Here is a 24,126-nt window from a genome sequence, read left to right on the forward strand (position 1 = left end):
CGCCTTACTATTGAAACATAGGTTAAAGACCAAAAAGGGTTAATTAATATATGAAACAATTATGGTAGAGTGTTAGGCAGTTGGTAAGACACTCGCGGAAGGAATTGCCTTAAAACTCGTAATGGTTAAATTATTAAAAATGGTAGAGCCGAGGGTTACTCGAGTGACTTAAGAGAATCAGTAAGCGCAAAGCGAGCGTTAGAGTCTACAGTTGGTTAAGTATCGATTACAAGTGACTTTGGTTAATTCCAACTTACTTGTTGTTTTATAAGGTTACCAGACTCGTCCCGAGCCATTTTGTAACCCCCGTCGCTCAGGCAAGTTTTCTACCCGTATACTGTTGTGGTGATGTATATGTGTATATGCATGATCTTGCGATAAATACATACTTGTTATTAGCAAATTCTTGCGATATATTGTAGCATGTGATATGGTTATATATGCATGCCTGATTTATATTCTTGGTTTATATATCTGTTGGTTCAAATGCTTATAGTTGCATAATACCTATGCTAGAGATAAGCGGTATTTGAGTTTACCCTTAGTATAGGGGATAAAAAGGTGAACATACTTCTAAACCTAGAGTCGATGTTCCCGAGTATAATATATATATATATATTTATATATATATGGTTATAGTTTTCAAAACTATTAATTGAATAAGGTTTATTCGATAACTTTAACCTTATTTATATATGAATATTATTTCGAATATTCATTCGAGGGCTTATGAATCAGCTTATATTATTTAATGATTATTAATTGGATATTCATTTGAGGATGTATGACTCCTTTATTTTATTTAATGAATATTATTTATAATATTCATTCGAGGTATTATGACTCCGCTTATATTTTTTAATATTCTTTATTTTATTAAAGAATAATGTTCGATAATCAAACTTACTTTTGATATTCAAATAAAGATATTACTTTCGTATAAGTATATCTTTGATTATTTACTATTCATTCCAAGTATAAGTTTTCCAACTTCCACCTCAATCATTCTTTATGGGAATATTATTTAAATAATAATATTCAGATATTTCTAAATATATTGGGACTGATTATTTTATTAAATCAGCATTACTCCAAACACTCTTTAAAGTGTTTTCGAGTCTTCAAAATGATTTTTAAAAGTTAGAGCGGATCCCAAAACTCATTTTTTTATATTAAGATCTTCCTTTTAAAGGGGATTTAAATACTCACTCAAAACCTGAGGGATCCGGCTTTATGGTGTATTTTATATTCGCAACAAGGTTGCAGTTTTGGTAAATGAATTGATTACTTACCCAACGTTCGGGAAGTAAGTCCATCTATCGAGTCGGCATAAGCAGCATGGGCTCAGTGGGCGTCCATGATACAGTAAGTGGCTCAGTGGGAGTCCATCAAATGCATAAGTGGCTGAGTGGCAGTCCAGCATAAGGTCCTATTGCGACCAGGGTGATGATCAGTGGGGAATTCGTCCATCTACTAGTAGAAAAGGTTACTTATTGGTATCTTTGCCTGATCAGCAAGATATCGGGTTTATTGCCACAATTCTTTTTCCCTTCCAAAAATTCATTGGATGTTACAAACCCTGTTCATACTTTACATGACAGAGGTTTTCAGGAAATATATAAAGAAGATGTATATGTGGATATATATATATATATATATATCGGAACTTAATGAAGTATATCATAACTTCATTTCCTTCAATAATACTTCAAAGATTAATCTATTCAAATCTTGTCTTGTAGTCTCATCTATGTGATAAACTTTTGAAACTAATTATAACTTGAACGGTGGTAGTTCAAGTAGTATTTGGAAAAGATATAAGTATATTGGAGTATCTTGTAACTTCATCTTTTAAACTTATATCTAGTAAATGATTATCTTATGCATGTCAAAGATTTTCAGAAAAACGTTGAGACAAGGTTAGATATATAAGATCACCTTGCAACGATATTTTTATACAGTTATAAATTGGAACTCTGTGTATATTATACATGTCAGAGGATTTCAAAGATTGTGAAAAGTATATATGTATATATACTGAATATTTTGCGACTTCATCGCATTAAGATATCAACTTGGTTCATTTCTTTTGACCAAGACTTTCATGAGTACTATGAGAAGGCTCATATATTGTTAATCATATTATATATTATTTTGGTGGGCTTGTTGCTCACCCTTGCCTTCTTCTTTCATCACACAACATCAGATAGACAAGATGAACAGGACCAAGCTCCCGATTCGCAAGCGGTTAGAAAACGTTCTGCAGTCTTCTGGAAGCGTTGATGCCGCTATAGCTGAGGTAGGAACTACCAATAGGCTAGGCTTTCAACTTTTGATGTACCAGACTTATGTATAATATGAATTGTAATAATGGCAAAGAAAATGTAAATTTATTCAGAAAACCTTTTAAGGTGTATTGGCATATAATTGTGGAATAAAACGACTTGTGTTATTTTTGAGTATTCATCTCTGAGACTATAACTTGTGGTGTGTGTGTGTATATTGTGGGTCACAGTACAGAGTAGTTGATTGTTTAATAAGATTGGGTGTTGTTAAGGGAAATGGAACTCGTGACAACCGGATCCCCGACCCCGGATTTGGGGGTGTTACATTTAAAAATTCTGAAAAATAGTTTCGAGCTTTAAAATATTATTTTAAATTATTTTCAAAGCTCGATAATTATTATAAAATTATTTCGAAGCCAGAATTGGCTAGTCGAACCCTGTTTATTATTCCAATATTGATCCAACGATCCGTTTTAATTCCAAAAAATGTTTTAAAAATCATTTTAAGTACCCAAAAGCATGTTTATGACCCGAGACTTCTTTATAAATGTTATATCATTGATTATGTGACGTGTTATGTGCTATATGTGACTTGTTGGTTAACTGTCGGTCTATATATTCGATGTTTACTTGTTTATTGCGTAACTTTCAATCCGTTAATCGGATTTGGGTGAAACGAAGGGTAGATAGAAGTATGTGTCGAATAGAATCGTATAAGTTGAATATTAATAGATGCTTATGATATATGAGCAGAAGATGAAACGCGTTGGAAAGGGAAACAGGTAGTCAAGGAGTAAGACAGTCGTGACTGAAAGCGAGTGCAGTATAATAAGCTAGTACCAGGCAAGTATTCTGAACTTTCTCAAGATATTGTAGTGATTGATAGTTCTGTTTTATATTGCAAGTGCTTTGAAGCACTAAACCCTAACCCTGATTCCCGTTATTGATCTTGAGCCGTAAACCTGATTCTTTCTAGTCCATTGATTGTTGTATACCCAAATACGAACCTCAAATATACGATACTATTTCACAAATACATACAAACTAAATATCAAACACTGAACCAGATTGCTTACACATTCAACCCATTGTATCTTATGCTCTGAAAGACCAAGTTTTTGGAAACCCTGAAACATTGATTCCTTTGTTATCCAATTATTTCATTACCTAACATCCAAGCTTTGGAAATGCCATATTAATCTTTATGCAGATTGAAACCATTTTCATTATTGAACGTCCAATGTTGTTAATGATCTTGTTTATTATTTATTACTGCTTATTCTGTTATTATGTTAGAATTGGATTATTTTATAAAATTATGGACCAGATTCGTGGTCAGACCATATAATGGTCAAGTTAGGCCAATGTGTGCCTTGGATCCAGTAGTTAGAGCAGTGCTGTGTGCTTTGCTCAGGGTTAGTGCGTGACTGATCAGTAGCCTAACCTTTGTTTTTAAAATGAAAATATAATATCCAATTCTAAATCATAATTCATTTTTCACTTGATATCGTAACCAATTTCACTTGGTGATCATTATTCTCAGTTTTGTCATTGTGACTTGCTAAGCTAGTTAGCTCATTTGTGCGATGGTTTTTATGTTCTTTTCCAGTTAAAAAGGAAACAGTTGGTACCGAGGATCCCCAGTCCAGCGCGAGAGCTAGGGGTTCAGGTTGATCGAGCTGAGCTAGCAGGCTTCTTTTGGGATAATATAAGTTTGTAAATGTTTGTAATAATGTTTAATACTCAGTTCTGAGTTTGGATAGTTGGGATTTGAACGGTTTGTAATATAAGTGTGTGTTTGGCTTGTGTGCATACTTTAACCTGTTGCGGTTCGTGGTAGTTGGTAAGTAGGGTCACTGCATATTATTATTATATTTATTATTGTTATAAGCAGGTTATAAATAGTGTATGTGTGGACCCCAAACTTCTGACTCGAGTTTGGAGGGCGCCACACGATAGAGTCTACCCACTCTACTTTAAAGCACTCCTCTTTAGTTGTGGGTAACTTTATTGCCTTGAACACATTAAAAGTGACCTTCTGATCATGAACCTTCATCGTAAGCTCTCCTTTTTGTACATCAATCATAGTTCGGCCAGTAGCTAAGAATGGTCTCCCCAAGTGATAGGGATAAATAAATCCTGATTGAATAATTAAATATTGCATTAATTGTACAAAGTATGGGCTGCTAGGCCCAATAAGAAGATGTATGACATTCAGACCAGAAAGGTTAACATGTTGATCATGCCTGATGGACCAGATCAGGCCTGATGGAATAAAGAAAGCCCAAAAACCCTGATTATTTATTAATTTCGTAATTAATATATAAGGGAGAAAAACAGTTATTAAGATAAGTCCTAATGGGGATATAAATCCTTGTAGATTGGCCTCAAGGGGACCTAAAAGGATAAGGAATCAGTTTCCTACTATCTAGGACTCCAAAGTCCATTCTAGTTATGAGACTTGCCCACCAAGTCTCCTATACCAAGTCCAATTCAAGGACCCCCACATCTATATAAGGGGCCTCACCCCACAAATCAAAACTACATTTTTTGACTTGATCCTTGGCAATCAGCAAGGTACGTAGGCATCTTGTTAAGGCAGATTGAGTCACGAAACACAAGAGCAGTCAAATCGAGCCTCGAAGCTCACGTTCCTTAGTAATAAATACAGCAATTATATATATTAGTTTTTTATCCATAACATTTGGTGCCGTCTGTGGGAAAATCGAACAATAACAACCATGGTGAGAACACGGAGAACAATTAGAGCTCTAGAGGAAGGAACACCATCAGGGACAACCCAGGTGATTTCATCCACCGTAGAGATACCTCCCCACTCAACTTATGCATCTACTCAAGCGGAAGCCCAGGTAGGGGCAACTCAACCTCAGCCATAAGGGACGACTCCCCTGAATATTCAAGGTACGAATCCTCAAGTTCAACAAGTACATATACCTGTGAATTCTCGACCCGTCGGGTATTCAACTGTTGTTACTACTAACCCCCCTTATGGGATGCCCCTTTACCCCGAGGTTGGAGGAAGTGGATATGCTGGGCGAAGTGAAGCACGAGGGCAATCGCCCCCCTATATAAGAGGTTTGGCTCCTATCCCCAAGGATCGGGAATTTTCTGGTCCTTACACTGAAAGAGACTCCGAATCTTCGGATGATGAAGTGGCCCCAAGAAGGAGGCGTCCTGGCAAAGAGCCGATGGCTGATGGAAGGCAACGCCCTCAAAGCACCCAAGGGGCGAATCCCAAGAAGTGCAGGAGAGGATCAGGGCTCATGAGGCTGAGATCCAAAGGCTGAGGCGTGACTTGGAAGCTCACCAGGCCACCAGACCCCAGATACCTCCTAGGGGGAGAAATCCTCCTCCTTTCATAGACCTGGATGGTCCGGTACGAAGAAGGGTTGTCGTCCCAAGAACTGATCCAAGCAATCTCCTTCCCCTTGGAGATCCCGATGATCCAACTCCACCTTTCACAGAAGAGATAATGAATGCCCATATCTCAAGGAAATTCAAGATGCCCACTATCAAAGCCTATGATGGCACGGGAGATCCCGCTAATCATGTTAGGACATTCTCTAATGCACTGTTGTTGCAACCCGTGAATGATGCTATAAAGTGCCGGGCTTTCCCTCAAACCCTGTCAGGTATGGCTCAAAGATGGTACAGTCGCTTACCCCCAAACTCTATTGGGTCGTTCAGGGAATTAATCCAGGCTTTTATTAAGCAATTCATCAGTGGAAGAGTTCATGAGAAAAGTTCTGCATCTCTTATGAGCATTGTGCAGGGGGCAAAGGAATCCTTGAGAGATTACCTGAATCGTTTCACAAAGGAGGCTTTAAAAGTCCCAGACCTTGATGATAAGGTAGCCATGATAGCACTGCAACAAGGAACTAGGGATGAGTTTTTTAAGATGTCCTTGGCCAAATGCCCCCCTGAAAGCATGTTGCAGCTCCAGGAGAGGGCAGGGAAGTATATCAAAGTTGAAGAAAGCATGAGGAAGACCGTAGTAAGTAATGAGCCCACTGGAGGCAAGAAGCGAAAATCTGATCTGGAGTATATCGCTAAGGACAAGTATCCTAGAACCGAGCAAAACCCTGATTCAACCCCCAAGAAGGGAGGACCTAGGCAAAAGTTCACCGAATACGCTAAGCTGAATGCTCCTAGAAGCCAGATCTTGATGGAAATCGAGAAAGATCGAGATATTCGTTGGCCTAAGCCCCTGAAGGCTGATCCTGCCAAGCTAGACAAAAGCAAATATTGTAGATTTCACAAAGATATTAGTCACGACACCGATGAGTGTAGGCAGCTGAAAGATGAAATTGAGTTCCTCATTCGAAAAGGAAGATTGAACAAATACACTGGAGAAGGAGGGGACAGGAATAATAATGGAAGGAAGAACTTTGAGGATCATATGAGGGACCAAGACGATCAGGGGCGAAACCCGCAGCCTAGAGGACCAGTTATAAACACCATTTATGGAGGGCCGAGACCTCGAGGGCCTGTGATAAACACGATCTTTGGAGGTCCAACTGCTGCTAGATTGTCCAAAAATTCCAGAAAGGCATATACTAGAGAGGTTATGCATATTGTTGGAGAAGCCCCGAAGAGGGCCAGGACAGAAGTAACATTGGCTTTTGATGATTCTGACCTAGAGGGTGTGAAGTTTCCTCATGACGACCCGCTGGTCATAACACCGATAATAGGAAATAGCCCGGTCAAGAGGGTCCTTGTGGATAATGGTGCTTCTGTGGATATCTTGCTCCACGATGCCTTTCTAAGGATGGGGTATAACGACTCCCAGTTAACACCAACCGACATGCCGATATATGGATTTGCTGGAGTAGAATGTCTTGTAGAAGGGATAATCAAGTTGCCAACCACCATAGGTACGGAACCAAGGCAAGCAACACAGATGTTGGACTTTGTGGTGGTAAAAGCTAGTTCAACCTATAATGCCATCATGGGAGGAACAGGGATACATGCCTTCAACGCAGTCCCTTCTTCCTATCATTCAGTCATGAAATTTCCCACCCGGAACGGGATTGGAGAAGAGAGAGGAGATCAAAAAATGGCTAGAAGTTGTTATGTGGCCTCTTTGAGGGCAGATGGAGCCGGGGGGTAGGTTCTTCCTATTGAAGATATGGATGTCCGAGAAAATGATGAGAAGAGAGGAAAGCCAGCAGAAGACTTGGTTTCGATTCCTTTAGACCCCGAGAATTCTGAGAGGATGACTTTCATTGGAGCCACACTAGAGGAGCCCCTTAGAGGGAAGTTGGTGAAATTTTTGTAACAAAATAGTGATGTGTTTGCATGGTCAGCAGCCGATATGCCAGGTACAGACCCGGAGCTGATAACTCACAAGTTAAACGTGGATCCAAACCGGAAGACAGTGAAATAAAAGAAAAGAAATTTTGCCCCGGAAAGACAAGGAGCTATAAAACAGGAAGTAGAAAAGTTCTTAGAGGCTGGTTTCATCGAGGAGATTCAATTTCTGGAATGGTTAGCAAACCCGGTAATGGTGAAAAAGGCTAATGGAAAGTGGAGGATGTGTATAGACTTCACTGACCTGAATGACGCATGCCCTAAAGACTGTTTTACGTTGCCAAGGATTGATACTTTGATTGATGCCACTGCTGGGCATGAGATGCTGAGTTTCATGGATGGATTTAGCGGATACAATCAGATTAAGATGCACAAAGATGACATTCCAAAGGTATCATTCATCAGTGACTTTGGTGTTTATTGTTATATTGTTATGGCATTTGGTCTTAAGAATGCAGGAGCCACCTATCAAAGGTTGGTAAATAAAATTTTTAAGGATCTTATTGGTAAGACTATAGAAGTCTATGTTGATGACATGTTAGTCAAGAGTCTAGTAAAGACTGATCATATAACCCATTTGAGGGAAACTTTTGAGGTCCTGAGGCACCACAAGATGATGTTGAATCCTACAAAGTGTGCTTTCGGGGTAGGATCTGGAAAATTCTTGGGATTGATGGTCTCAAAGAGAGGAATTGAGGCTAACCCCGATAAAATAAAGGAAATCCTGGACATGGAACCACCAAAAACTGTCAAGGATGTTCAGAAGCTCACAGGAAGGGTTGTTGCGCTGGGATGATTCATCTCCAAGTCAGGAGAAAAGTGCCTATCATTCTTTAAGTCATTAAAAAATATTAAGGACTTTGTATGGAGTGAAGAAAATCAGAAGGCTTTCGAAGAACTGAAGCAATATATGGCGCAGGCCCCGTTATTGGCCAAGCCAGTTTTGAGTGAAGTTTTATTCTTGTACTTGGCTGTTTCAGAGAGTGCCTTGAGCGCGGTATTGGTTAAGGAGGAACTGAAAGTCCAGAAACCCGTATATTTTGTCAGCAAAATTCTGCATGGTGCCAAATTAAATTATTCAACTATTGAGAAATTTGCTCTAGCCTTAGTAATGGCATCGAGAAAGCTGCGTCCTTACTTTCAGGCTCATCAGATTGAGGTGCTAACAAATCAGCCACTGAGGAATATCATTCACAGTCCCAAGGCAAGTAGGAGATTGATTAAGTGGGCAATAGAGTTGGGAGAGTTCGATCTCAAGTATAAGCCGCGGACGGAAATAAAAGCCCAGGCACTAGCTGACTTCGTGGTGGAGTGTACCATACCCAACCAAGAAGTCGAGGGGCAGGAGGATACCATACCACAAGACAAGGGAATCGATAATGGGAACAAAGAGAAGGATGATAAGGAGAAAGAATATTGGGTTCTCTATTTTGATGGAGCATCAAAAACAAATTTCAGTGGAGCAGGGTTAGTTTTGCAAAGCCCTGATGGGTTCTTAATTGAGTATGCTATGAAGCTAGACTTCCCAACCACAAACAATGAGGCAGAATATGAAGCCCTGATAGCTGGCCTTGGCCTAGCTGGAACACTTAGAGTCAAAAACTTAAAGGTCCGTGGAGACTCGAAGCTGGTCATATCCCAGGTAAAGGGAGAATTAGACGCAAGGGATGATACGATGGCTAAGTATGTCCGCCTAGTAAGGGCTGTGATGACCCAATTTAATGAATGTCATGTTGAGCACATTCCAAGGGAAGAAAATGCTAAGGCAGATGCGTTATCAAAGTGTGCTTCATCCGAGATAGAAGAAAGTTCAGGAAGTGTGTACTTCCGTGTTTTGAAGACACGAAGCATAGATGTTAAGCTTGTGGCTCCTATAGGCCTGGGGACGTCATGGATTGATCCCATTAAGGCTCACATTCAAACCGGTTGGTTGCCAAGCGATGCAACTGAAGCACGGAAGTTAATTGTTCGGGCACTAAGGTACTCTTTAATAGATGGGATTCTGTACAAAAGATCTTTCGTGGTTCCTTATTTAAGGTGCCTCAGGCCTGATGAGGCACGCTTGGCTCTTAAAGAAGTGCATGAAGGCATTTGTGGACAACACTTGGGGGGCAGGGCTTTGGCTCATAAGATAACTCGTTTAGGCTTTTATTGGCCAGAAATGATGGCTGATGCCAAAGAATATGTGAAGAAATGTGACCGCTGTCAGAAGCATGCACCTATTGTTAGACAACCCCCCGAGATGTTGACCTCTATCAACTCGCCCATTCCTTTTGCTATGTGGGGAATGGATATTTTGGGGCCTTTTCCCATGGCCACGACACAAAGGAAGTTTCTGATTGTAGCCATTGATTATTTCACCAAGTGGATTGAAGCCAAACCCTTGGCCAAGATCACAACTAAACAGGTTGCACAATTCCTGTGTGAAAATATTATGTGCCGATATGGAATTCCCCGTATCCCCGTCACTGACAATGGAACACAATTCAACAATAAGGAATTCAAGAAGTATTGTGAAGAAAATGAAATTGAGTTATGGTTCACCTCTGTGGCTCACCCACAAGCCAATGGGCAAGCGGAAGTAGCAAATCGAATAATCCTGGGTGGACTAAAAAAGAGGATCGAGAAGTCAAGAAATAATTGGGTGGATGAGATACTTCTCATATTATGGGCCTATAGGACTACCTGTAGAGTTACGACAGGAGCGACGCCCTTCATGTTGGCATATGGGGCAGAAGTAGTAGTTCCTGTGGAGATATCACATTCCTCTCCAAGGATTCAGGCTTTCAATGCAGAAGAAAACGAGGAAGGGCAGAGGTTAGCCCTGGACCTAATTGATGAAGTGCGAGATGAGGCGCATGCAAAGATAATGGAATACCAGAAAAAAGCTTCATTTTATTACAACCTAAGAGTTAAAGAAAGATTCTTCAAGCAAGGAGATTTGGTATTAAGGAAAGTGGAAGCTTCTGGTGTAGGACAGAAAGGAAAACTTGCCCCAAATTGGGAAGGGCCGTACAGAGTCAAGAGCGTTCAGGGTAGAGGAACCTACAAGCTGGAGACTATGGATGGTTTTGAAGTCCCGAGAACCTGGCACGCACAAAACCTGAAGCTTTACTACGTGTAAGATAATCGAAGTACGATTCTCACTTGTCATAATGACAAGTAGGTTTAAAAGCACCTTGAAGCTTTGCTTGCGTAGGATTTTATATTCCAGTAGAATTTATATTATCGAGGGTCGAACCCTTGCTATGTAAGGTTTTGGAGAACCAGACTTCATATTAAAGAGTTTGAAATTATTTCAACCTGTGGATGTTTGAGTTGTGTGGCCAATTAATTCAAGTATGAATGCATATTAAAGTATCGGAAAAATAAAGGAGAGAGATGCGAATAAGGAAAGTAGCATATAAAATAACCCCGGAGGGTAATAAGTTTTGATACAAACAAAAGTCCAGACATAAGTTAAGGATAAAATTACAAAATGAAAAAACTACTCCTCCATGCGGGAGCCTTCATTCTCTTGCTCCTTATCAGCACCTTTAGCATCCTTCGCAGGAGAAGCGAGAGGAGAAGCAGTGTTAGGATCCAAGATGCGATCATCTGGCTGAGGGGAGTTGAAGAGGGCATCTATGCTGTCCTCCGTCTCAGCCTGCTCAGGACTTATAAAGTCCTTAGGGTCGACTAAGCCCGGATGCCTCTCAGAAACCGCCTTTACGGCCGCATCCCATCCCTGAGTAAACTGTAGGGAATAAAGACCCTCATCATGAATCTCCATGAGATTCTTAAACTTGTCAGAATCCATGTAGTCATCGATGAGCTTATCCTTATCCCTCCTAAGTTTCACCAGCTCGGAATGAGCCTTAGCCAGCTCCTCCTTCTTCGTGTCCAGCTTCTTCTCCAGGACCTTGGCTCTCTCCTCCCATTTCTTTATCTCCTTCTCAAACTCATCAGAGTTACCCTTCCAGGACCTAGCCTGATGGAGGGCCGCCTGGAAGTAGGTGTTACTCTGCAAAGAAATATGAGTTAACACAAGCTCGTTGAAATACGAGAAAGTTGGAATTCAAAGAAAAAAGAAGAGAAGAAAAAAGAAAAGTTACCGCAGCTTGGGCTTGAGAACCCAGAAGCTCAATAGTCTCGATATCACTCCCCGTAACAATGTCAGTAAAATCGTGGGGAGTGATGGAATGGTACGACCAATCCTTAGCATGTTTGGTGGATCCAACCACCGTATCGCTCCTCCTGAAGCCCCAGTTAGGCATGAAGGAATGCGCCTTAAGTGGAGGATCCACATCATCCCCCAGCTCGACCACCGGGACGTGGGGCTTAAGGAAAGAAGGACCATCAGGCTTGCTCCTAGGGTCCCTGTTTAGCTTGGCCCTCTTCTGGCGGCCTGACTCCCCTTCCTTGGGCCTGTTGACATTATTGATGGCCTCGCAAGCTGAAAAGGAAAGATAGAAGGAATATTAAATTGCAGGAGATAAAATGTTACAATTAAAGGGAAGGAAAAATGGTTATCCAGTTATAAATTTACCCTTATCACTGGCCTGAGAGAGACCAACTTTCTTCAAGGAAAACTCCTCTAAGAGGGTCCAGGTGTCTGTTTTCCCATCATCTGAAATTAAGGCTTGGTAGGCCACCTCCTCCTCATCAGATAATCTGATGCTACCTGGACTCCCATCTGACACTTTGCAAAAGGGCCTACGGAAGAGTGTGGCCCAATCACCCCCAGCCCAGGTCAGCCTCAGAAACTCGTCCCTCCATTTGGGGTTGTTCTTAACTATGGAATTACTATCAAAGATATGAGGGATTTTGGGCCGTTGACGAATTAAAACCCAACCTGGTTGACTCATGGAGCTATTATAGAATTGGAAAACTTTCCTAAAGACAGCTACGGAAAGAGGAAAATTGTTTCTAAGACAAAGGACCATAAAACAGATAATGTTCCTCCAAGCGTTAGGAGGGAGTTGACAAGGGTTGATTTGTACATCGGCAAGTAAGCGAGGAATAAATTCATGGAATGGGAACCTAAGACCCGCGGTTAGGGCTCCTCGATAGATAAACAAAGTATCCCTCTCCCAGTTACATGTCCTATCCCCAGGGGCGGCTGGAGTAATCCTAAGGTAGGGTGGAAGTCTGTACAGGGTGTTCATGGACTCGATTCTACCATCTAACTCATGAAAGGTGTTACCATGGTTATACGAATCTAACTCAGATAGAGAGGGATATTCATCACCTCTAAAGTTAATCATATCAAGTAGGGAAGTATATGGAGATTGAATTTGAATGTTTGTACCTCTCTTAGAAACATTCATCTTCTGCAAATGAGCCAAGTCACGATCCGCCATTGGTATGCTTCGATTGAATGCTTGAAACCCAGAAAAACTTGAGAATGGTGGAGCTGCGGTGGCTGTGGTTGCCGGAAATCGTCTTCTCAAAGGGAGAACTCTAGAGAAAATTGTGAGAGAAAATATGAGAAGTGTGAAGTGAAGTGAGGATTCTCACTTCACACTACACTTATATAGGCGAAAAGCTCGGAATCAGGGCATTTTAGGCCCATTTAGCCAGGCCCAACCTAAAAGGCCATCTACAAGAAATGTCGGGAACAATCTAGAAACTCCCATGGAAAATGAAGGGTCGAAAATCGACCAGAATCTTAAGATGGGTCGATCGGAGTCCTGATCGACAAAGAAGAAAATCCTGATCGATACTTCAATCGATCAAAAGGGAAGAAACCTATTAAGTTCGATCAGAGTCCTGATCGACGCAAAAAAGGATCCTGATCGATATCTCATTCGAACAGGAGGGAAGAAATCCCCTAAGTTCGATCAGAGTCCTGATCGACGCAAAAAAAAGGATCCTGATCGATATCTCATTCGAACAGGAGGGAAGAAATCCCCTAAGTTCGATCAGAGTCCTGATCGCACCAAAGAGGATCCAGATCGATATTTCATTCGATCAGAACGGTAGAGAGCCACCCAGTTCGATCAGAATCCTGATCGAAATCGATCAGAATTCTGGTCGATTCTGCCCATGTTTCAGTCGACTAGAATGTCACTTTTGGAGGCTAGTTCGATCAGAATCCTGATCGAAATCGATCAGGAATTTTGGTCGATTCTGCGTAGGTCCTGATCGAAGATCCAATCGACCAGAATGTTACTTCCTGAGCTAGTTCGATCAGGATCCTGATCGAAATCGGTCAGGAATCCTGATCGATTTTGTATACATCCTGATCGATTTTGTATACATCCTGATCGATTTTAAGGCAGAAAAATAAGGATAAATCCCAGAAATTAGGGAAAAATCCAGAAAATTAGAGGAAAATCCAAAAAATTAAGGATAAATCCCGGAAAAATTAGGGAAGATTCCTAAAAATTAAGGATAAATCCCAGAAATTAAAGGAAAAATCCAGGAAATTAAGGATAAATCCCAGAAATTAAGGAAAAAATCCAAGAAGTAAAAGATAAATCCCAGAAATTTAGGGAAAAATCCTAGAATTAAAGGAAAAAATAAATCGTTGTAAACGTGTAGGTCGCTCCACACTTTATGCAAAAACAAAACCCTGTAAGGGAATGAATAGACTTAACTTCTGCGAAACCTAATCAATGTTTCCCAAAAGTTGGGGGGCAAATGATAGGGATAAATAAATCCTGATTGAATAATTAAATATTGCATTAATTGTACAAAGTATGGGCTGCTAGGCCCAATAAGAAGATGTATGCCATTCAGACCAGAAAGGTTAAAATGTTGATCAGGCCTGATGGACCAGATCAGGCCTGATGGAACAAAGAAAGCCCAAAAACCCTGATTATTTATTAATTTCGTAATTAATAAATAAGGGAGAAAAACAATTATTAAGATAAGTCCTAATGGGGATATAAATCCTTGTAGATTGGCCTCAAGGGGACCTAAAAGGATAAGGAATCAGTTTCTACTATCTAGGACTCCAAAGTCCATTCTAATTATGAGACTTGCCCACCAAGTCTCCTATACCAAGTCCAATTCAAGGACCCCCACATCTATATAAGGGGCCTCACCCCACAAATCAGAACTACGTTTTTTGACTTGATCCTTGGCAATCAGCAAGGTACGTAGGCATCTTGTTAAGGCAGATTGAGTCACGAAACACAAGAGCAGTCAAATCGAGCCTTGAAGCTCACGTTCCTTAGTAATAAATACAGCAATTATATATATTAGTTTTTTATCTATAACACCAAGATAATGGGAATCTTCTTATCCTCCTCAAAGTCAAGAATTACAAAGTCAGCAGGGAAGATGAGTTTATCCACCTTGACCAAGACATCCTCCACTATACCTCGTGGATAAGCGATAGAACGGTCAGCTAGTTGCAATGACATGTATGTTGGTTTTTTGATCAGGCAGATCAAGCTTATTGAAGATAGATAAGGGCATCAGATTGATTCTAGCTCCTAAATCACATAAACACTTGTCGAACGACAAGTTTCCGATGGTGCAAGGAATAGTGAAGCTTCCAGAATCTTTAAGCTTCGGAGGCAACTTCTATTATAGCACAGCACTGCATTCCTCCGTTAGAGCAACGGTCTCTAAGTCATCGAGCTTCACTTTCTGAGAGAGAATACCTTTCATAAACCTCGCATAGCTAGGCATCTGTTCAAGAGCTTCAGCGAAAGGTATGTTGATATGAAGTTTCTTGAACACCTCCAAAAACTTCTCAAACTGCTTATCCAGCTTTTTCTTCTGCAGCCTCTTAGGAAAAGGAGGTGGAGGATATATCTGTTTCTCCCCTATATTACCCTCAGGAGGAGTGTGTTCCACAGTAGTCTTCCTTGGTTCCACCTCTACTTCCTTCTGCACTTCTTCTTCAGCCACAACTGCATTTTCTGAAACTTGAGATTTTTCAGGCTCTTCATCTTGCTGCATTTGGGGGCTTGCGACCTTTCCATACCTTAAGGTGATGGCGTTCACCTGTTCTTCAACTTCCCTCTTGCCTGGATTTGTTTCTGTATCACTAGGAAGCGTTCATTGTGGTCGATTCAATAAGGCATTAGCAATTTGCCCTATTTGGTTCTCCAGAGTCTTGATAGAAACAGTCTGGCTTTGGCATATAAGAGCCTGGTTTTTGTACATAAGCCGCAACTCCTCCAATTCAGATTTTTCATTCGAAGATAGACATGCACCAAGAGTTTGTTGTTTTGGTGTAATTTGTTGCTGAAAACCAGGAAGGTTGAATAGTTCATTTCTAAAATGCTGGAACGACTGTTGCATCGCATCCTGATTGTTGCTCTAGCTGAAGTTAGGATGATTCCAGTTGTCAGGATGATAAGTGTCTGGAACTGGTTGCTGCGATCTCTGAAAGTTGCTCACAAACTTAGATGAGTCACTAGATATAGCGCATTGCTCTGTCACATGCGGACCTGCACACAACTCACAAATACTAATTATCTGCTTAACACCATAGTTAGCCAGAGAATCGATCTTCATAGACAACGTCTTTAGTTGAGCAGTGATAGCCATAGCTGTATCCACTTTAAGAACTCTAGCTACCTTGCCCTGTGGACATCTCTGGGTTGGATACTGATATTCATTATCAGCCATCAGTTCAATTGAATCATAAGCTTCCTCATAGCACTTTGCCATAATGCTCCGCCTGATGCTGCATCGAGCATGGGTCTGGACTGTGCTCCCAACCCATTGTAAAAATAATTGATGATCATCCAATCAGGCATTCCATGATGAGGACACTTCCTAAGCATCTCCTTGTAGCGCTCCCAAGCTTCACATAGTGATTCTCCCCATTTTTCTGTGCAAATTGAGTAATAGCATTCCTGAGTGCAGCTGTCTTCACCATAGGGAAGAATTTAGTAAGAAACTTCTGAGCAAGATCTTCCCAAGTAGTAATCGAACCAGCTGGTAGAGAGTGTAACCAGCTCTTAGCCTTGTCCCTCAGAGAGAATGGGAACAGTCTCAGCTTCACAGCATCTTCAGAAACACCATTGAACTTAAAGGTGTCACAGATCTCAATGAAATCCCTAATGTGCATATTGGGATCTTCCGTTGAAGAACCCCCAAACTGGATTGAATTCTGCACCCATTGAATTATGACAGGCTTGATCTCAAAGGTATTAGCTGTGATAGCTGGCCTGACAATACTAGATTAAATGTCATTGATCTTGGGTTGAGAAAAATCCATCAAGGCTTTCGTTCGTGCTGCTGGATCTCCCATTGTAATGAGTACCTATAACACAAACAAATAAACCGTGAAAGTAAAAGAATCCGAGTCAGTGAACTTTAAAGACCACCGATGACAAGCACATAAACTAAAAATTAACACCTAGTCCCCGGCAGCGGCGCCAAAAACATGTTAGGGCGAAAACACACGCTAAAATTCACGCAAGTATACGCGTTCGCAAGTAGTATAAGATATAAATCAGATTCGTTCCCACAGAGACTGGTTTAGGTTAAGTTCAATTTATGCACCTATGCAACAATGTATAATTATCGCTCAATGCTAAGACAAATAACAAATTGGGTTTTTAATAAAATAAGAGATTATACTAAATAACATTAACTAAGAGAATTGAGGTTGAATTACTATATATGACAAACATGGGATTCTAACTTCATTAAATACTTCATTCAATAGCCTTATTGTTCTTAACCTTAGCATGTAATGGTGATGACACTAATCAGATAACACGAAACTAGTAAACGCCAACTTTCGTTGTACAAATACCCTACTACCAAGCATCCACAAAAGAGATAGAAGTTGAATAGACACCAATTATGCTTAGTCCTTATATGTCTATAAGAATTGAAAATATAACGGTTTAATGCGCAAGTTATCTATCGTGATTACATAGGGCAAGTAAGATGGTTAAAATTACCTACGAATCATGCATAACAAATACATGAACATATGCTAGCATGGCAAGTTCTAAACCTCTATATTCACTATCGCTTCAATAGATATTAACACGCTATCTTATATGTTAGCTACGCACATAAGACGAATAAGCACAACTAATACTAGGATATCAATCAATCACCACACACCAAGATATCGAAACAAATTAATTATTGAAATCCATAAGTAAATCCGCTAGAATCCCATGATAATGATTAGCCCATAATTGAACTCATCATCATCATGGGTTCCAATGAAAGCATGGTATAAAACAAGGTCTTAATAAACTGAATAATAATCAAATTACGAATATAAAAGTTCTAGGTTCCACAAGAATGAAAACGAGCATCCAAAGTTACAACTATTTTCAAAGAATCACAAGTAGAAAACAAGATCTTCTTTTTCGGAGTTGTTTTGTGCTTCTAGGTCTTCTCCTTGATCTCCCAATCTTCCCGGATATTGGAAACCTTTTTTTAAGTATAAATAAGCCCCTAGTGGACCTGTACCCTTAAAATTATCAAATTCCACTCAAAAAAGGTTTTTTCAGCGAAATCAGCCGCGCATCAGCATGCGGTCGCGTGCGGGTCTGACACGGCCACGTGCACTTCTGACGCAGCCGCGTGGGCGACTTCTGGAAAATTCTGATGAATCTTATTTTGGCCATAACTTGAGTTCTACTCGTCAGAATTACGCAATTCAACTGCCCACGCGAAGCTAATGAGATTCTCTACAACTTGAAAATGGCATTGGCTTCCAAATCTGATCACTTTTCATCATATTTTCCTTTAAAAGCTCCTTTCTTTATTTAATTGACACTTGAAATGCAATACATAAAAACACATAAAATACCAACAACTTGAGTCCAAAACACAATTTAAGCTTGTAGTAAAGCGTTCTAAGTGGATATGAAATCCACTTATCATGCATTGCCAACAATCTCCCCCAATTTGTGAGAAGGTTGCTTAACACAAATTCATGCATGTTAACAAGACTAACCCCCAGCTTCAATGGAAAATAAGATTAATACATAAAAATTGACACAATTACAACATTTATACATTAGGAGATTTCTTGAGTTTAAATAGTTACAACATTTACGGAAAGACAGTTTTTGCTTATGTTTTCTTCTCTAATGAGATCCTTTAAGTAAACAAGAATATCAAGTTCTTCTATGATTGGTGTCTCACTTAGAGCTTCCACAAGTTTGAGTATGTCTGTCTTTGGATAACCATTTAGCAAATCAATCCTAAATCTTGTGAATTTTCCCCAGCTTTGATAGTTTAAACCATTTCCAACTTTAGAAATTCTGCTCATTCCTTTGGCCTTGAGTTCTTCTGATCTTTTTGATGTACGTTTCAATCTCCTCATTGTATTCCTTATCCTTTCTTCAGATTCAGCTTTATTCCCTGCTCTTCTTTCCTCCTTTTAATCAACCATTCAAGCTAAAACAGATCTCCATGCTCTTGTAGCAGTATCCTATCTTTAAGTAAGCTTATCACTCTTTTAATTTCTGTTGGGGGAGAGAGTGTCCATTAAGGTACAACCTAGAAAATGTGAAGGATCCATCTTCATAGTAGATTCTTACTTCCCTTAGAGTTACCAACCCAGACCCTAACTATTTCCTCAGCTAGTTGTTGATAATAATCTTCATCTGAGATGCACCAGTTTAAGGTAGAAAATCATTTGCTGGAAACAATTCCAGATAGCCCTTTCAGTGACTTCCACTTTTTCAGCAGGGCCTGTCTTTCTTTGGTTTTCTCCCAACATACTGTAGTTTGTTAGGAAATGAATAACACACAGAGGGGGGTGAATGTGTTTTACTGCTTTTGAGATTTTCTTGAATGTTTATGGTTGAACAAAGTAAATTAATTCTTGTAGTGAAATGTATTCATGCAGAATTTAAAACTTCCAGAAAAATAAAGAACGCGGATCTTCAAAACTCACTTAATTTTATATTAAAATTAAGACTGTTTTGCTACAAAATTTCTAGGCTCTTTGTTGATAAAGAGCTTAGCTTCTCCTTGAGAGTGGTTACAAGAAATTTGATCTAAATTGTTACTTCTGACTAAGGACCAGAGTTAACTTTATAACTCAGTTAACTGCTAGTTACACAGTGTGTAATAGGATATGCTATTAGCTTTTCCTAAACCGTCATTTGTCATTTCTATTTATAAAAAAACAGATCTTCCAATTCTGGCTTAGCATATCTTTAGCATCCCGTGTTCAATTTAATCTTCCTTTGGTCAGTTAATCTTTACCATTGATCTTGCACATTCTTCAAGCTGCTTTTTGTAGAGTTGTCCATCCAGCTGTTGGATTGTTTGTTGTATTGATTATCTTGGATATTGAACTGATCTGCAACTTTGTACTTTGAGATTGTACATCGAGATCTCCAGTTTAGATTTATGGAACCTTGACATCTCGATAAGTATATTGGCTATCGAGATCTCTAGTACTCTATATTTAGTTTGGTTTGTAGAGGTCTTTAGTTCTCTATAAGAGATTTTAGGCTTGTCGAGATTTCTGGTCTTCACATCTTCACTTTGACTTATTGATAACTCTTAGTTCTCTAGTGGCTGCTCTTGACTTGTCGATATCTCAGTGTTCTCTAGTCAAATTTACCTTGTCGATATCTCAGAGTTCTCTCTAGTGAATTTTGACTATATCGATATCTCTGAGTTCTCTAGTGGAACTTGACTTATAGATAACTCAGAGTTCCTCTACTGAATGTAGACTTTGTCGATAACTTTGAGTTCTCTAGTGAATGAATGACTTTGTCGATATCTCCAATCTTCAGTTCTTCATTTGGCTTGTCGAATTTCCTGAGTTCTCTCGTAACTTTCTGACTTTCTCAATAAGCCATTCTGGAGGTCTCGAAATGACTTCTCATAATATTAAATTTGTGACTTGTAGAGATCTTGACTTAGAGTATTTTCTCCAAACAGATTTATTCAACTCAAACTTCTTCAAAATTCTTCTGAGGCGTGATCTCTTGCCTTCTTCCAGATAGATCATTAGGCTTGATACTGTTTCAGTAAAAAGACTCCAGTCGCTCCTTTGCATTTTTACAGACTTTAAGTGTTACAAGTACAATATACCGATTAAGATAACATCACACTACTTCGGGTTGACAAAATGTCTTAGTCTGTTAAAGTACATGTATGTCTTTATACAACATAGTTAATTTTGAGTGATGCTTTTCAGAGGGTAGGTTTGAGATTTTCTTGAGAAATGTTTGGCTTGAGGTGATTGGTATTTTTAGAAGGGTGCCTGGTTGTTTGTTTTTATAGGAATTTAGGCTTAGAGGTTTGAGGTGGTTTGATGTTGGAGTTTGTTGGCTTTGAAGGTTGAGCTTGAGTTGTTTGGATTTTTAGGTTTGTTTGTGATTGTGGTCCTGACATCTTGCTTTTTCTTCCTTCTCCTTTCATCCCCTTTCTTCTTCTCATCATCTTTTTTCTCTTCTTGCTTCTTGTCCTTGCTTCCAGTTGCTTTAGAAGATTGACTTGGATTTGAGCCAGAAGGTTTTGTTTGTCATCCTTCTGCTCATCACATCCTTATCATTTCTTAAACTGTATTGAGTATTTGGCAACATGGTGTCAGTATTTATAAGATACCTATCTAAGATCTTTATCATCTCCACATCTTCATGCTTTTTGTTCCTTTTGTACTTTAGATCAGACTGTAAGTCATGATCAGCCTCATATTTGATCTGGCACAGTGTTTGGGAACAAGGATATGTTTTACTCTGTTTGGTTGTTGGACAAATATAGACTACTCCTTTGTTTGGATCTAGATAGCTTCAGGAAAGCTGTCACATGTGCTTTTTGAGCTCATGGAGAAGTTGAGTGTCTTCCTGGAATAACTGGATTCACTCGTGTCAATCATTACATCCAGTTCAGATGCTCTCAAAGTTTGAAGATTTGTAAGAGTCACCTGAAGACACCTGTCCACCCACCATCATTAATGTTCACACCAATCCTTTTCTCCAGGAAGGTAGTAATTTTCACAAGCACCCTGATAAAGTTGATGTTCTTGCCAAAGCTTTCTTGTAGGTCACATAATTGTTTTGAAGAGACATTCTTAGTACTGCAAGAAGTTCACTGAATTCCTGATCTTGATTGGATCCTTCTGCAGCCTTTAGAAAGTTATTTCTTTTCCAACATCAACTTGAGAAGAGCTTGACCAACCTGAATAGGCTCTTTAGATTTTGATTTAGCATCCCTGGATTGTTGAATCCTAGCCTCAATCTCCCACTTAGTCTTAGGTGACAGGCATGAGTACGGGAGTTGGTAATTCTGGCCCTATCTGTTAGGTAGAAAGGGCAATTAGTATTTGTGTTTCCCCAGGATGGCCCCCCAAAGTAACAAATTCTGCATTTGGAGATGCCTGTGAGAGTCCACCAGGGTCTGAATATCTGATTATTGACTCTTAAACAAGAGAAGTCAAGGTTTGAACTTGAGCATTGAGGGAGGCATTTGAGGACTGTAAGTCTGAAAATTGTTTGTAGAAGAGATTGGATTTGAAGATTTGTAGAGGTTGAGACAGGATGATGAGAACTTGTAGATGTTGAGGAGCCAAAAGTTGCTTCCACAACTTATTTGATACCTTTCATAAGCAATGCAGAAGGCTCATATCTGGTCTGGTAAAGCTGGTCCAGCTTGATCTTTGTATCATTTGAATTTGTGATTTGTGTTGGACCACTTCATGAGGAGCAATGAAAGATTGTCTGAGATTTTTGACATCTTTTTCAATAGAAGTCAGATCCATCCTTGCCTATCTGATCAGCAAAATGTTTAAACATTTGAAGTGATCTTGAATTGTGATGGTATGATCTCATCTATCTTCTCTTTCACTAGTTTCCTGATTTTGTCTTCATGACCAACCAACTTAAGTTCTAGTGCTTTTCCAAAGAGATGGAAATATTTGAGTTGAGCCTTGGAAACTTCATTAATTGCATCATAAAATTCACCAGGAGTCAGTGCTTTAGTATTGCTTCCCAAATAGTCATATTCACTCTGCATAAGCCTGGAGAATCTTTGGCAAAGCTTTTCATTTGTATAACCAAAGATGATATCATCCACATAAATCTAAACTAGGATCATATCATCACCATGCTTCTTGTAGAAGAGAGTCTTGTCTATAGTGCCTCTAGTAAACCCATGTTTAAGTAAGAATTCTGACAATGTATCATACCACTCTAGGTGCCTGCTTTAGCCCATATAGAGCCTTGAGTAACTTGTACACAAAATCTGGAAATTCTGGATCTTCAAAGCCAGGTGGCTGTTGCACATAATTTCTTCCTCTAGCTCACCATTAGGAAGGCCCTCTTGACATCCATTTGATCCACTTTGATATTTGAATGTGCAGCAAATGCTAGAAAGATCCGTGTTGCTTCAGTCTTGGAAACGGAGCAAAAGTTTCATCATAATCAATTCCTTCTTCCTATGAGTAGCCTTTTATAACCAACCTTGCCTTGTTTCCTGGTAACAGTACCATTTTCATCCATCTTGTTCCTGAACACCCATTTTGTTCTAATTACACTTATGTTCTTTGGTTCGGGATCATAAATTATTAGAAAGTTGCACTTCTAGTTCTCACACCAGAAGTTGGATCACAATAATTGCTTCTCTAGTGTGACTTCTATCCCACTTCCTTGTGTGAGTTTGTTGACTTGTGCCTTCATCATGTTCTTCATTATTGGTATGACTAGTAGATCCTTCTTCTCTTTCTCCCCCTGAGTTTGTGCTATCAATTCAGATGCCTGAGATGAGCTTCCATTTCCATGATTTTCCTATTCAGTAGTTTCTTCATTCATCATCTGTTGTGCATTGCCTTCATCCTCTTCATCAGAATCACTGTTAATGTTGAGATTTTCAAGTGCAAGGGCTTCAGCTTCATTATCATCAAGGCATTCTAAGCCTGGACACTTGTCATCATCAAAGGTCACATCTGTGCTCTCCATAATTTTCTTTTGATCAATTACATAGACCTTGTAGGCAGTTCTCTCCAATGAATATCCCAGAAAAATTGCTTCAAAAACCTTTGAGTCAAATTTTCCCACATTCAGAGTTGACTTTTAAATGTAACACTTGCTTCCAAACACATGAAGATGCTTTACATTAGGCTTTTTCTTAGACATGATTGAATAAGGTGATTTTCCATGAATCTTGTTAATGAGATATTTGTTTTGAGTATGGCATGCAGTGTTAACAGCTTCTTCCCAAAAACTAGTTGGCAACTTGGAATCTTGCAGCATTGTTCTTGCAGCTTCAACTAATGTTCTGTTCTTTCTTTCAACTACCCCATTTTGTTGAGGTGTCTAACAACTGAGAATTCTTGAACAATGCCTTTGTTTTTGCAGAATTCACTCAATGTTGCATTTCTGAATTCTGTTCCATTATCACTTCTCAATCTCTTAACACAATTATGATTTTCAGCCTGTTTTTCTATTTCTTGATGTGCTCAATTATGATGTGTGGAGTTTCATCTTTAGAGTGCATAAATTCTACCCAAGTTTATCTTGAGAAATCATCCACCATCACAAGTGCATATTTCTTGAAATGATAAGACATTTACTGGCCCAAACAAGTCCATGTGAATAAAACTACAATGGTGTACTTATGGTCACAG

The 24,126-nt window shown here is 39.5% G+C and overlaps 1 non-coding gene across 1 annotated transcript; it reads left to right on the forward strand.

Annotated features, from left to right (window-relative positions):
• Window positions 1-16,316: 16,316 nt before the first annotated feature.
• LOC141705654 (small nucleolar RNA R71) lies at window positions 16,317-16,425 on the forward strand. Its single transcript, XR_012568436.1, has one exon. It is a non-coding gene; the product is annotated as a small nucleolar RNA R71 (small nucleolar RNA).
• Window positions 16,426-24,126: the final 7,701 nt, after the last annotated feature.

The sequence above is a fragment of the Apium graveolens genome, unplaced genomic scaffold (assembly GCF_009905375.1).
Source record: "Apium graveolens cultivar Ventura unplaced genomic scaffold, ASM990537v1 ctg9196, whole genome shotgun sequence".
In the NCBI taxonomy this organism is placed as follows: domain Eukaryota; kingdom Viridiplantae; phylum Streptophyta; class Magnoliopsida; order Apiales; family Apiaceae; genus Apium; species Apium graveolens.